Source organism: Cygnus atratus, chromosome 4, assembly GCF_013377495.2.
Source record: "Cygnus atratus isolate AKBS03 ecotype Queensland, Australia chromosome 4, CAtr_DNAZoo_HiC_assembly, whole genome shotgun sequence".
NCBI lineage: Eukaryota > Metazoa > Chordata > Aves > Anseriformes > Anatidae > Cygnus > Cygnus atratus.
Genome location: NC_066365.1, coordinates 69197188 through 69213770, shown reverse-complemented (window position 1 = coordinate 69213770; position 16583 = coordinate 69197188). Strand labels below are relative to the sequence as shown.

Genomic DNA, 16583 nt, shown 5'->3' with positions numbered 1-16583 from the left:
GTTTGGCTGGTAATGGCTTCCTTGTTCTAAAAAAAAAAAAAAATGGGGGAAAAGCTGCTGTGTTTTTCAACAAGATGGCTGACACCCACTGTCAACAAGATGGCTGCCTCAAGGAGAGGTCTCCAAAAAGACAAAGATAGCGCTTCTTTACACTGCTTAAATTTCACAAGTTACTTACAACATTGGGCAGTTGTTCACCTACACACCCACATAAGCCCCAAAGAAAATAGGTGCTCTTTTACTTTATCTGTAAAAGGGTGGCAGAATCTTCAGGTTTGACCCAAAACATGACTGACTGAAAACAGCGTCTTATACAGGAGAAAAAAGCAGATGTGTCTGAAGTCATCCTTCATGCTTGAGACTTGGAAAATGCAGGAAATTAATTATTATTTTAAGTTCTTTTATGTATTTAAAGAAAATCCTCAGGGTTTCTCCCAAGCATGAAAACTTCAGATTAAATTTATACTACTTATATTTTTCATTAAATAGAATATCTGAGAATGGAATATTCAATTGACCAAATACTGAAATGAATCAAGATACCCTTTTCTCACTTATCGTTGGATTGGTTATCAAAATACTATTATCATTTAGTGACTATTAAAATTTTAATTGGTAGTATTATTTATATACTTATTATCAGAGATGCTTTTAAAATGTTAGGCTCCCAAATGTATTGCAAGATTTTTAGACAGCTGTGTTTGCTTTACAAGTATTTAACTGTATGCTGCATTTAAATAGTTAAAATAATTTAAAATGTGTAATATAATAATAGTGCTTTATGTTACTACAGCAATCTTAAAAAACAACAAAAAAAATCCCAATCTACACATTTCTCTCACTAGACTGGGTTTGTAGCCTTCTCTTGTTATTCTTTTTTCTTTCTGGTTGGCTGATAACTAAACCAAATGAAATGGGGCAACTAATGGCAGTTCCTTTAACAAAGCTGCTTAATTATGTAGAAACATTATATGAAGTCTATACAAGAAGAAGAATATGCTCTGAAGTCATTAAAGTATTGACAAGAGATTTCAGACAGCAAACAGATGATTACGGTGGGCTCAATACACTTATGCAGACAAGTAACGAGACTTTCAATAGTTTCATTAATTTCAATAGTATTCAGCGTGCCAGATGATGTACACGCGAGTCTTTTCAGAACTGAATCAGTTATGTTTTTGTACAGCCTTTTGTTCCAGATTTGTTTATACCTGGAAGTTACATGGATTCCTTCCATGTATGAAAAGGAATGATAATACACTGAAAATTTTCTGAACAGATACAGTTTTGAAACACTAATTGATTTTGTGCACTTACCAAGTATTGGGAAATAAAGCTTAAGAAAGAAATTAAGTATTAATAATTTACAAGTAGTTAAACGAATTGTTCCCATATGACAAGACCTAATGATTGTGTGTTATATATGGGCCTTCCATGCAAGTCAGATTTTGCTTTTAAAAAAAATAAAAATCTTTCAGTCTGTTCAGACCAACAGCCCAGGAGTTCACCAGGAAAACGCTCATACCCGGAATAAGACGTGATGCACATTGTTACTAGAGTTTTATTTTGAAAAACCTTAAGCTGCTACAGCCATTTTAGACCTGATTCTTAAAGCAACCATGTTGTTTGGAAAAGCTGTCAGCCATCTTGTTGAAAACGATACGTTTTGTAGCAGGAATAAGGTGAGAGACTAAATGGAAGCAATACAAACTCTTCTAGCTGGATTTAAGAAGGATCTGAGAATGATGCAAATCAATGCAGTCTTTAAACAAAATTAAGGTTATTATTTCATATTAAATATCAACTTTTTCTCCACAAATGTTAAATATCAGCAAGAGCAAGGTGAGAGCTGTCTAAACAATTACAAAACAAACTGCAAATAACAGGAAACCATGGTGCCTATTATAGTTTGTGGGACCACCAAAACATGTACTTTACTGATATTTGAGCATAAGCCAGTAATATGAAAAAAAGCAAGAATATTTTGTTTGTCTAAGGAGGTACGTGCATAAGATCTCTAAAAGCACAGAACATGCCTGCATCCGTGCATTACTTTCATAGACTGGAAAATGGAGCAAATGAACTTACAGTTCCCTTTAAAGAAGTTTAGAGATCAGTCTGGAAACTGGGAGACAAATGTCTATATGAACAAGGAGCAAAACTGTAAGATAATTAGCTACATATGCAGTTTGCTCTTCCAGAAATCCTGTATTTCATAGCACGACAGATTCCCCATAGTAAACAGTTATATGAAATTCTAATTGCTATTGTCCCTTACTCCTTTCCTCTTCACCATCTATTAAGCTCTAGCGTGTGATATGCAGATGCATATGGGGAACGGGATTCCCCTGGGGCCTGCCAAAAATACCTACACAGTTGGAGGTGACATCTCTCCATGTTCACCACATTTGTCACCCCTTCCCTGAGGACATGTCCCAGGATGCACTTCCTGGATCCTGCGGATATTTTTGGAGGGTGGTTAGCAGGATTGTCACTCCCAGCTTCAGATACACAGTTAGTTGTCCTATAGCTCGTGAAAGTGGCTGTGTAGCAATACCAAATCTAAGACAGGACCACATTAATTTCACACACATGGCTTCGGTTCCCCATTGTACCCGAGTGACAAGCCAAACTGGCAGATGGGGGACATAAGGACACTGGGGACGTAAGACTTGGTGCATGAAGGGGAAGGAGGTGCAATATATGATGCTCTGGGCTGGAAATGGGAGGAGGTGGGAGCATAATTAACATTTGATGGGACGAAAGACGGGTTTGCTATTTCTCTGATGCAGCACCATGTTTGTTTACACAGTGTGACTATAAGCTGTGTAGCAGTACAGGTCCATATACAGTATTTAAAAGTAGGATTAAGCTTTTAGTGTGCAGAACCTGTTTCTATGGCAATTGCCAGGTTGTCTCCTTGAATAGATTCAACAATATGGGATCAACCTCATCTTTATTCACCACTGTTCAGCATAAATCTGGGGAAAAAAAAAAGGCATTTCTGTGTGGGAAGTTACACTGAATTACCACTTGCGGGAGAAAACCAACAGATTATTGGTAGTTCTTTAAAAATACTCCCATTCATAATCACAGATATTTTGGAGAGACTCCCAGGATACAAAGCCTGTTGCTCTGTGAATGTTAAAGCCCAAAGGTAAAAGTTCAAGTGGTAGCTGGATTACAGACTTGCTCTCTATGTATGTCCAGGTCACAAGTTCGCTCCTGTGTGTAATGTGCCAAAAACCAGCGGCAGTGGCTGCACATTAGCAGCAGCACAGAAATAGTCCGAGTTGGGTGCCTTTGTGAACAACGCGGTTAAAAGCACCTCGGAGATTTCCATGACAGTAATAATGTGCTGTAAACGGTCACTCCAGATCCAAGGATAATTACCTGCTCAAATTCCAGTCAAAAAGCTGTATTTTAGAAGATTTGACCCAAATTGGCCTGATATAATAACAGATTGGGTCATCATTAATTAAATTTGACACGTGTAGACAGACAAGGAGAACACAACTGGGAGAACACAAACAGATAGGGTATGATGGCTTTTCAAACTGAGGAAAAGGTAGCATTTGCAGTTCATAGCAAAAAAAAGACATACAGATTCTAGTTTTAACCAGCAGATGGAGCTTACGTGAAACAAACAAGCGGAAAAGATGCATAATCATTGCACAAAGCAGTGTTTTGGGGCGCTGCAGTCTACAGGACTGGGGGACGACATGGGGAAAAAGCTAGAAGGTTCTGGCCAAGGCAGGAGCAAGCAGAAGAGGGAAGGCACACAGGGTTCAGGCTATAGGCATAGCAAAAAAGAAAGAATGTAACAATAATGAGTAAACTGATTTAGATCTCCAAAAATATGGAGAGGAAAAAAAAAAAAGACAACGAAAGGAGTCTCCAGTGTTAAAAATGCACCTGTTAGTGCCAGCTGATATTAGAAAGTCTGGGATTTTGCTGCAATATTAACAATGCTGTATTTAAAATAACCTGTTAGGCCTCCCAAGTCATCAATTTGATTTTATGAATGACAGGCTTTAAAAATATGCATTTGGAGTTATTCTTTGCCTCCTTTTTTTTTTTTCAAGTCTGCAGGGTTTGCAAGTTCCTGTCTGCAATTAGAAACACAGAAAGCTGACAATCTTGTGCCATCATCTGCCTCTCAGAGTTAGGTCTTTAAGAAAACACCAAATGTTGTGTTACTGTCAATAAAAGCCTGAAATCTGCTACCTCTGCTTTCATAAACCCATCAAGAAACAAGACAAGAAAAGCGTGCAGCCACGGAAGCCCTCCCCCAGCCCCATCTCGGATTTAGTAGACCTGATCCCGCACTTCTTATGGATCTTAAAACTCCTGGTGAAGTCAGACCGTATGAATGGAGTGCTGGAAGAATACGAGGGTCCTGCAAACCAGATACCTTCCAGCTTGTGTCCATTAAAGAAACAGCAGAAGGTCACCATACCTTTTTAGGAAAAATTTTATCTCTGTATTCTGAAAGACAGGGAGAAAAATGGGCTACTTCCACAGGCAATTTTAGTGGCAATAACATAACTTTCTTTAGCGATTTGGCAAAGCCGAGGCTGCTTGTGATAAGCACAAGTTTAGAGGGGGAGAGGATTACAGCCAGCACATGCACACAGCTGTATGACCGGGTAGCAGGCAAAATGCTATGTCCCGTTGTCCTCCTGGCATTGTCTGTCTCAAAGGAGGGAAGAACTAAGCATTTCTTTTAAAAGAACGAGTAAGAAAGATATTGAAGATGGAAAGGTTGATTTGCTGAAGTCTGATGATTAAAATTCCTGTGCAGAATTTAGCCCTCTTGGGCCTCAGCTATTGTTACCTCTTTCTTGCTGTTTTTGCTGATCGTATCAGTCCTGGCCCATATATTTTTTCCTAACAACCAGCCTGAACGACCCCACCAGAATATGTCTTTCTAACCTTTGAATCACTCTCTCTTGTTTACCTTCTCTGGTTTAAACTCGCTACCTTACATAATCCAGACCAAGGCTGTAACACAGATCTCACACTTTTTTATCCTGTTCTCCTTGACCTGACTAACACTCCCATCTTCTGTGCTGCCATACAATGACCTCCCCATTCCAGCATGCAAGCCCACAGCCCCTCCTTTATTCAAGTCAAAGAGCTGCTTTTCTCAAGAGGCCTCCCCACAGAGATAATGAAAAGCAGATTAAGAGATTTAAAAAAGGAGTTGGTTCCTTTGGAATGGTCAGTGCGCTTTCCCTTTCTACAACCGTCCTCTAATACTGTAAATTTTCTAAATCAGTGTTTGTCTGGATGTCTGTGCCTTGACCTCAGCAGGACCTAAGCTGTTGGGCCCCAATCCCACGCATGCATATGTATGCCATGTCCCTTTGCTGTTAGTGACATTAACAGACACAATGTGGTGAAGGAACATGCGCAGTTAGGTATTTCGTAGGATCAAATCGTGGTGCCTGCCAGATAATATCATAAAAGTGTTGGAAAGGGCTGAAAATACACTTTAAAAAAAAATCTTTGTTCTTGTGATACAGAAAGAATGATAACTTCTAAGGCAAGTGAAGGCGCAGCTCTACTGACAACACTCGGTTTGGACTGATATGTGCAGGTATCTAAGAATCTTGAGGTGAAATACCTGGTAAAATGTGATGTGAAGCTACAGAAAAATAACAAAGAGCCATCGAGCACAAGTACATGCCAGCGGTGCTTTGCCAGTATCCTGCTTTTTTTCCTGTGTGGCTGAATTTCAGGCATCAGAAACAGAAGACGCTTTGTCTGGGTTTCCCATGTAATCAGCAACCTCTCTCCTGTGTCTTAGGCCTCTATTCACTTTACTGCTATTATAGTGTCCCCTAGAGACACTTCGGAGGCATTCGCCCCCAAATGTCCTGTTACCTTAAAGCGGTTAGTTTTTTTCTCAGTAACGCCTTAGATGCTTTAATCCTGGTTATGTGGCTGCACGAAGCCTGGCTAGCAAGTTGTATCTATGTATAAGAAAATACAAAGTTGACATAAAAGACCATTACTGTTGGATTTCAACAGTATCCAGGGAAAGTAAAGTCCCCGAATGGGGCACTCTCCTCTGAAAGCAACTTCAGGAGGGAGCTTTGTGTAAGAACTGAAGGCGCAGCTGGGGGCTGCAAATATCTAGCAGTTCATCAGCTGTGCTGTACGGCGAGAGGGACTCGCTGGGCTAATCTGAGCAACAGGTAAAAGTAAGCCATCCAGGCTGCTTTTCAGTCAGGATGACAAGCCCCACGCTCATTCCAGCACGATACATATCTCTCATTTTCCCTTTTTATCACTAATCCAACAGATGAAAGAGGAAATACACCCAACATATATCAACAAAAAGACTCCATTCCCCTTTGGCTCAGGCAACAGTGCTTTCTTGTCATGCTAAGGGAACAACCTCCTCCCCTTTCCGAGGCCTCTCCTCCCAAGGAACAGACATCTAACTCTCTCTGAGCTGGAAGCCTCTTTCAGTGTGCCAGCTGGGAATCAGGGCCCTGGGCTCAATCCCAGCACCTGTGCCTAGTTTTCTTACAGAGCCCGGCCAGCTGCTCTTCCAGGTCCATAAATGTCCTGTGCACCCTATTTCTTTTCCTTTCTGTCTGTTGTTTTGGATTAGAAATGTAAATGTGTTGCTTATATTTGGATTTTTTTTGCAAATCTGCTACTTTAAAATTACCCGCACCTGGTTTGTGCTACGGGTCGTATCAGGGCGCTGACAAATGGAGCCATGCCATGTTTTTCACAATCCTCAGACTGAGGTTATTGAACTACTCCAGTAGTGCCCTGTGCTATTTCTGATGGGATTTGAAGGTGAGCAGGATGTTAGTGCAGGCCACTTGGGAAACTAGTCACAGGGCGTTTGAGAGGAAGAAGTGTTTTTGATGGCTGGTGTTTGTCAGAGAACTTTTCTGGCACTAGGCATGGTAGCAGAGAGTGTTGTTGACCCTGAGGGTTCACAGGCATTAGATAATTGCTTTGGCTCTGACTTAGTTCACAGCACGTTAGACCAGTCATTTCTATCTGTGACACCGGCCTATCGACTGCAGACTTCCTGTGTTTCTTTCTTTCAGTGTGTGGAAATAATTATGCATCTTTTCTGAGTTTGCATTATGTACTTATTTATCCAACAGTTCTTATGGAGAGAGGCAAGGTTAGAGCTGAGAGAAGACTGTAGTCAGTGCTAATAGCTTAACTCTGAAAAGCCCTCATGTCATTCAAAAATCCTAGTATAAACAGGGACCAGACTGGGACTTGCATTCTGTGCCGCAACAGGAGGGAGATACACAGAGGTCTGGAAAATAACGAAGGTGGGAGGAAAGTGAATAGAAGATGGTTATTATCACGGCTCATAATACCATATTAATGCAGTCTATCAGGGAGCAGGGCTTAAAAAGAACAGAAGGAAATATATTTTCATATTAACTTCTTGCCACAGGATGCTCTAAAACCCCAAAGTATAAATAAATAGGTTCAGAAAGAAAATAGACAAATTCATGGGAGGTAGGCTCAATGATGTCTCTGACACATGCTCATCTGCTACAACATCTGGTTCAGGATGTCCCTAAACTACCGATTTTCAGAAGCAGGAATGATACAACCAGGGAAGGGCTACTTTTCCTATGCCCTGTTCCCAATTCTGTGCATCCGTTACTACTTTCCTTCTTGGTTTTCCTTGAGGAAAGGACACACCAGACCCCGCTTTTAAAAGCCTTTTACATTCTGCAAATAAAGAGTGGTGAGAATAAGAGACCATACATGATTACCCATGGGTAGCTAATGAAAACCGGAGGACCCGATGTATAAATTGCATCTAAGAAAGTGTCTGAGGTGGACTGAAGGGTCAACGTTGGTGGGTGACAAGCCAGTTGACTCCAGGCATGCGTGGCTGACCCCATGCTGGAGGGCTGTGACAGCTCAGTTAGTCCCAGAGCATTGCTGCCATCCTTCACTCCAGGCGTTGCCATCACCAAGAGAACAAAGAGGTTAAGAGAGATGGGCATTTTTTGAATAAAAGTGCAATGAAAGCCAGGCCGGAAGGGGGGAAGGATTTCAATCCAGTTGGTGACTTACAGAGAACTTTGCACCATGAAACTGTACCAGGGTAGGGAACTCGCATCTTCTTTGGCTTTCATACCACAGCGCTTCCTCCCTCCAGATCTTGACAAAGTCCAACTTCTACCACGAGCTGTCTGGAAACAAACTACAGTACATCTCCCTCTAGTGGGTAGTGACCTATGAAAAAGCCATGACGACACATACGTTAGAAATTTGCCTCATATTTGCTTCCCATTACCTCCTTCCTTCAGTTGCTTTCTCCTTCTTTGCCCCCATGATCTTTTTCTCAAATCCACTGTTTTTTCTGATACCCTCTAAACATCATGTCTGCTCTTCCTCCCTTCTTGTGCTATGCGAGGAGCTGGGCTGTTTGAGGGTTTTCTATTTGGCTTTCATAGAAGTGGAAGTGAAAGTAAAGAAGCTGCCCAAGATTGAATTTTAAATGAAATATTCTAGAAATTGTCAGTGTTTGCACAGAGGCACGTATGTAGACCCCAGTACTCCAGAAACTTAGGAATCTGGGAAAAAGAAAACCCTAAGACCTGAGGTTTATCATTGATTTTTTTATTTGAGTCAGTCAAAAGAAATTTACAGTTGGGTTTTCTTATCCTTAAAATTGATTTATTTGGGTGGAAACTCTGCTGCATTCTGCTTAATAGGTTGTTTGCTTAGAATTTGTTGTTCCATTAGCAAAAATATTAACAGCAAAATACATAAGCCAGCTGTGTTATATCTAAAGTTAGCTCTCTAACAGCAACAGTTAACTACCAAAGAGTATTCCCAGAGCAGAGCTGACATTAATTGAGAAAGATAGTGCTCTCAAATATGTCGAGGCAAGATGCTATAGAAATTGATTTAACCAGAGCATGCCTTTTGTCTATGGAACTGCATTTCTCTCCTTTGCAGAGCATATAGGCTAAATACTCTTGCCGTTATTCCGTTGAGATTAATGAAAATATATCAGAAATGAATCTCAAAGGTGTTTCCTTTCTCTGACTACTCTGAATTTTTGTCTGTTTAAGCACATTTCAAAAGGCAAGATGAACAAGCCAATATTCTCCAAACAGAAAATGACAGATCTGGCTGGGAGAGATTTTTGTGTCAGGCTTTGATAAGAATACATTACTCCAGTGGTAGCAGGCTTCATATTAATCACTATCTGCTATCTTTCTGTTTAAAACTTTGAATAGTCTAAATAAACCAACAGGAAAGACATTTTGCTCCAATGCAAGTAATTTTCCCTGATTCCTTGGTGCACTGACCTTCTTCTCAATTCGGTGTGGTAGTGGTGTTCCTCAAAAGTTACTAATTAGAATCCCAAAAGAGTCTTTATTACGGCAAACACAAGAATCACTGAGTGACAATAAACTGGAATTTAACTGAAAAAAATTAACATCACTGATCATTTCTTCTGAGCAATTTGTGCCCTTACTAATACCTATGCAATCCATATATTTACATTATTTTATGAAAGCATCATACAAAAATAATTTCACTATATAGCATAACAGGATTGTAAACAGTGTCACTTTACTTATGTTGATAAAATAATATTATAGTTTTTGCTCCCTTTATAACTGAGATGCCAACATAACTAATGCCATTTCACTGTTAAAAAAAAAAAAAAGATGAATTCCAGTCCTTCTCCTGTATCGGTAACGACACATTTTCATTCAGCTGAGACATTTCATAAACCTGTTGAAGGTAAGAATTACAGATGCTGCTGAGAGAGGATGTGAAGGCAGAGAGAAGGTACTGCAGAAGAAATTCACAGATTTTGTCTCCAGAGTTTTATTTACATTGATATACAGGAAAGAAAGCAAGCAATGACTATCGGCTTTCAAGATGAGCTTGTAGTTCTGACAGTAAGAAAATGTTCCTTTGCTTCCAAATTGAGTACATTTGTTCTGGAATTTATTAACACATTGTAAACAAAGAAACTTACTGTGCCACATCCTGTTCTTTATTTAGGGTGGATGAGGGCTTCACTGGGCATTACGGAAACTAGAACAACTGTATCAAGCTAGACCAAAGGCGTGCGTGTCCCTTTATCCAATCTCTGATCGTAGTCAGAAATGAGTGCTTAGGGAAGGAGTATGAGAAATAAGGCAAGCACAGAGTGTCGCTGCCATTAGCCTACTCCGCCTGCGGCAGCGACTGTTGTGTTTAATCGCTGCTGATAAACACAGAAGGTAGTCCAGTGGTCTGCGCACAGAGCTGGGAGCTATGAATGCGTGTTTCAGTCGTGCCTCTGTCACCAAGGTTACTTGTATATTGCTGTGTCCCAGCTCATGTTCACGTGTGCTTGTTGCAAACCTGTCTTCAAGCCTCCGCACTGCAGAGGCACACACAACCCACGCTTATGTACCCATGCTCACATTCATGTTGTAGTTGGCCAGATCTGGTATTACCCTTTGGAGAGATTTGTGCCTCTCTAATGAGCTGCTTAACATCTGTCATTGTTTCCTGAAAAGCTGCATAATATCCCTGTGCACTTCTTATTATGCCCCTTTCACTCTCCCCCACCCGTTCTGGTTCGTCTATTTTTCATATGGTTATCACTACCAGTCTCTCAGGTCCTTGTGCTCTGTCTTAAGCTTGTCGTCCCTCAGTTCTTATGCTCCAGAACGGCAGGCTCAGAGGAGTGTAAAAACTCTGCAAATGTTTTCCGTGGGCTGCTTAGTCCTAGTCAATCTATCAAGTAGTGTGGAGAGGCTGACTCTTTCAATGCCCCTAATGAAGCATTTGGTTAAAAGGTGATGCTGTTAGATTTCCAGTACAACTGGAAAGCTAATGTTAAAGACATCTCCTTAAAAAATCCTGATGAAAATTTTAAAAACCACACTCCACCATCCTTCAGGACTGCCCAGAGTTCCCAGCACTATGAGATCATTCCTGAACAGACCCTCAGAAACTGAATCCATCAACTGCTGGTCCACATGCCTCAAAATCACAGTCTGTTACTGAAACTCTCCTGTCTCCTCCAGTGCAACCATTGTCCCACCTCCCATGGTCTACTTAAACTATCTTTCCAGAAACACAATGTAGAAGACTGCAAGCTCCACACTCAAGGCACTGCTCAGAACATCATGATGTAGGCAGGTAGATGGGGAGCTGCCAGAACTACCATTTCCATCTTTAACCTTGCAGTGGAGAGCCTTTAGCACTTTGATGCACTATTTGCCCTATTTAGCCATTGGGCAAGCTCTCACTTCTGCAAGCTGATTCAAGCTGGCTGGATCAAAGGACAGTCTGGAGGTATTTCTCCCCAAATGCTGATCCTCCCAGCTGCTTGCACCTCAGCTTAAGCAGAACCCTGGAGAGCTCCTCCTCCTCCTGCGACCTCCAGCTGAGTGTCTGTGCAGGGCAGGGGGCACAGAGGCTGGAGTAAGGCACACACAAATCAGAGGTGGCTAAACTAGGGCGAAGCTGGTGGAAAGAGCACTGTCTGTGAAAAGGAAATAAGCTAGCAGACAAGCTCTGGTATATTGGCATGTCAGTGGAGGGCTGTGTATAGCAAATGAATAAATGCAGATGCACATGTTTTAGCTATTTCCCCAGGGTAAAGTGAGTAGGAGTGCGATCAAGGAGTAATATTTGCTTCACACTGTCCTGCGAGCACAGGTTCAATATACACATTAGCAAGTATTTATAGGTTGTGTGTCTGGATGATGGAGGAATTTATACAACAACCTGAACAATCAGCAGCATACACAAAATCCCAACAGTCTGATCCCAATCCCAAATTCCTTATTTCTGTGTTACAATTCCACAAGCAATTAAAATGGCTACTTAGCTGTGTTACATTATTATAAATAATTTGTCAAGTACTTAACGTATGGGAAGTGGTGTTAATTGTTAGGTATTACTACTCAGGTAAAAATTATACCCGTGTTAGGAAAGCACAGCAATATACCATTAACTTGTTTAATATGCCAGCACTGAAAGAGTGATACGTTTTTCTTTTACATTTCTACTACAAGAGCTTTGTTATTACTTGATCATTAAAATTCTTTCTGCAATAAAGGTGATTCAATGATTTTACAAAGCAAGCTCATCTCTAGAATGTTATAATTTGACAATTTCAAGGCATTTCAACACAGACCCTCGTACGTATGTCATATATCGCATTGCAGATTTCATCCAATAGCAGAAAATGTACTCTGAATGCAATATCATCTTATCAGTATTCTAGCACCATAAGCCCTCTCACTGCAAGCAGGGTACTGTTCATTACAATGAAACTGAAAATGGAATAACTGAAGGATTGATTTATATGACCTTCACTTGGGAATGTTCTAATTCTGACATAATCTCTCTGACTGAAATCCTTAACACTGTATAATTTTGATTTATTACCCTTAAAGAAAGGAGCCGAGATCTATAGATCAACAGAATACCTAGCATGAAAAAGAGTGGTGCAACAGCTCAGGAAGACTGCAAGAAAATGCAGATTGATCACATGACTTTACTCCAAACATTGTCTCAGCCAGCAAATCCAAGAACAGGGCTGAAAGCAAGTGGAAAAACATTATGCGGATGTTTTCACAAATCCACTCCGTCGCTCAGAAATCTCTCCAGATTACATATGTTTTTATAGCAAGGATAAGAGCATCTTAATAAGTAAAAGGATGAACCAATCTGTTTACTGAAAGTTGCAGGAAATGTTTAGTAAACAGCTCATTTATGGCGAAACGTCCAGATCCTGATTCCCGATACACTACACAAAGGGCTGAAAAACTGCTTTAGCAGGCAGCTCTGCTTTACTCCCTCACCAGCTGAATAACCTAGTTTATGCTATTCTCTCTTAACCTCAGCTTGTCACGGGGGTCTGGGGAAGGCTTTTCCATGGTGCGAGGGTATGTTGGACCTGTCTTATTGCTAGCAGGTGAAAGCTAGAACAGCCCTGCAGTGTGCTTCTTCAGAATAACAGCCGCTACCTGTAAAGCAAGGTAGTTGGACTTTGACCAAAGTAGAACTCCTATTGGATCGAGAGGTGAATCAGGTTGGATTTGTTACTTGGATTTCTTTCGGAGAGGTAGAGAGAACAATGACAAGAAAGGACAGACAAACATTTCATTGGACGATAAAAGCCAATGAATACAGCTTTAGTATCTTACAGAATTAAAATCAACACGTCATTTAATTTTAAGCAAACTAAAAAACAGAAATCTGTCCCCCCCCCCCGTCCATGTGTTTCTCCTGTTCTTAGTGTGCAGTGAAATGAATGCTTGCCGCCTTCCCTCCCACACACTAAGCTCGCAGTTCCCACTTAGCCACTTCCCAGTCCTGTTTTGGACAAATCTTTATCTTATCAGCCTTCTCTTGCAAATCCTTCTTCTCTAGAGCACTTAACATCCTCCTCTTTCACAAATTCTACCTTTCACAAGTGGTGCCTAATCAATCTTACTTTCAACTGTCTGGAAAGTGGAGGGTTTTATTTTAGAAAGAATTCTTTTTATTCAGCGCATTTCATGACTGCTATGAATACTTGGTTTAATTCTCACAGATGGCAGTCTCCCCTATGCAGGAACATTGTCTGCTTCGGTGTATTGCACAATGCTGATCCAAGCATATTATTCTCACCTATGAATGGGCCTGTTCCTTATTACTCCAAAAGATCAAACATTGCACAATCCCTCCAGTATTAGTCGCTTATGGACAGTCTGAGCTAAAGCTACTGCAGGCACTGCAAAAGCACTACAGCCTGAAAGAGATTATTCCTTCCTTCCTGTATACGTTAGAGTGGATACACCAGGAACTAAATTTGTGCTTAGGGCATAGCAGGAAGCGCCTGACTCTTTTTATGTATTCGTAGAAAGAAAAATGAAAAGGGAAAAAAAACCCCTTAGGGGAAATTAAATTTAGGACATTTGTTCCCTTTAGCTATATGGACACAGTTTTCAAGAACAATAAAGTAAATTATTTATATCAAAAAACATTTTCTACTAAAACAACATGAAGACTTATTAGTAGCAGTTGAAAGAGAAAAGCGCGTATTATTTTTATAACCAGTTAGCACCGTAATTGTTTATGCTGCGCATCAAATATGAATACAATACAGACAAAATTTGATTCCTTGGACTAGAGAACTTAAGGTAAAGCCCAGTTCTGCAAACCAGTCCTGGCGTGCTTGACTTTCAGTATGAGTTGTCTATTGAACTCTTAAATGAATGTATTTATCGGTAGGAAAATCAAAACAGCAGAGGAAGTAATATGGTCTTAGATTTCCCAATGGTGAATTCATTAGCGGAGTCAATTCTGAACTCAGCCTGCCATCTTATCCACCAGACAACACTCACTTTCCAACATAATGACAGATGATCATAAAAGCTTAATAGTGTTTTGCTGTGCTGGTAGAGCAAACAGGGATGGGAGTGAAGAAGAGCATGGTATCATTGTCTTTGACCAAAACATTAAGTATGAGAGATTAAGAACTCGACTTTATTAGGATGATTATCATCACCCTCAACAACTATAAAAAGCTCTCAGTCAAACGGTTCTGACTCACTTGTTGAAGGGTGCTAGCATCTGCAGAGGAAATTCTGGGCATGGGCTGTCACCAGTGGCTAATCCATCTGGAACAGGTGCACAGCGTTTTGCCAGCACCACTTCATTGCAGGGCCAGGAGCCAGGGGATGCAGCGCATAAAAGGGATGCCCACTTGGAAAAGAGGTGGAACAAAACAAGAAAGGACGTTGCCCCTCTTGGCATCTCTTCTGAGTGGTTTCCGCTGGCAAAGTTATGGTGACTTAGTAGAATTTGGAAGCATTTGTCCCCTCAGTGCACGTCAGTGGTAATATCCTACTTGTCCTTCCCCGAGATCAAGTTCTCCATGGCCACAGCAGCAACTCTTGGTTTACATACTTTTGCAGCTAGTATGTTTATGATTGCAAATTCAACTCATTTTCTATGATCTGGTGATTGTTAATATTTTAAAATATCACTAGAATGAATAAGTAGCAGATCGGTCTAACCTAAGATCAAAGAATGTTTATTGAGCCCTTTCAGGACAGAAGACAGAAATATTGCAAAATTGACTTTCAAATGAACGAACAAGTAATACATACACAAAATCTCAACTCTGGCAGACGCTGAACCCTATGACATTTGACCTGCAGTAGCACTTGGGTGTCTTGAGTACGTCAACTGAAGCAGAAGGCAACCTTTCTCAGAAATTATCACTTATCTAGTCCAAACTGGTGGTTTCCGAATAAGAGAAAACATTTTTTCTTGCATTGTAATTATTTCCACTGATATAGATATGCCCATTAAAAAAAATTACGTATGTTAGTTAGAGAGGACCCTATAGTCAGTCCTGCACCAGAAAGCCCAAAAGACTTCTTTGAAAGGATTTTTTAATCTGAAATACAACATAACTTTCAATACAATATTTTTTTCCCAATTAAAGTTTTTCCATTGATGGAGAGTGTACCAGTCACTGCTTGATTTCGATTAAGATAACAATTTATTGCAAAATTACTGCATTTATTATTAACCTGAGCTGTAAAAACATTAATACTAGTAATTATGAAACTTGAGAACAACGTGGGGAGAAAAAAAAAAGGAGAGGGAAATGAAGCTCATTAAATGTCTGGTTTCCATTGATTGCCAATAGCTGCTAGTGTTAAATTAAGAGGTTATTTTATTGTCCTCTGCAGCCAAGCTCAGCCATACTCCATTCAATAACCAATAATTTAGGTCTTTGAATTAATAATAATTACCAAAAAAAAGTATTCCCCCTTTTCTGGCATGCTGTGTTTATTTTAGGATATTAACACAGCAATCCAAATACAACATGTAAGACTCCCTCAGGGCTTTCTGTCTCACATCCCAGACCTTCTGTTTCTTTATAAGCTCTAACAGCCACAGTTATAAGAGATATAAATAGTCTGAAGCACAGGAGAATCTCTCTTCCCTGACAGAATCTTTATTTACAAGCTGTTCAAACCTAAGCAGGTCAAATAGTCCCTTGCTGGCAGGTTAATAAGGCCCACCTGCCAAATAAACCCACCAGTGAACTCCACAGGGCCTACATAAATCCAAAAGGCTTGGACAAGAGAAAAAGATTTTCTCCTTAGGAATCACGCTGAGATGAGATGCTTATAGTTCAAAAGGGGTTCATCTTTCAAACTCCAAAGTGCGTGTCTGCCTGGTGCACACTCGTGAGTGTGCCAAAAGCTTGCAGAACACATGGCTCATACCTTTAGAAGACACCATTATTTAACATTTATATTTCAATATTGCTTACAGACAACGACACGTTAAGGGCTCCTGTACTGGTGCCATACAAACATGTAAGACTTCAAAGTCCCTGCCCTTGAGAGTTTTTAGAAGGCAAATGTAGTTGGGTCATAAATTAAATCTTTAAAATTATTTAATGCTTGAAATACAATTAATTTGCCTACAATGCCATGAAAGGGAAATGGAAGAATAGAATAACTTATTATTTAAGCTGACCTAGAAATTAATTCTCACAAGCCACAGTACGTATTTAAATGAATCTTGACCGCTATTGA

At 40.3% G+C, this 16583-nt stretch overlaps 1 protein-coding gene across 2 annotated transcripts in view; it reads left to right on the top strand.

The window, feature by feature from the left end:
* Positions 1-16583, top strand: part of NSD2 (nuclear receptor binding SET domain protein 2) — a 107360-nt gene that overhangs the window by 1512 nt on the left and 89265 nt on the right. The gene's annotated exons all lie outside the window — the stretch shown is intronic.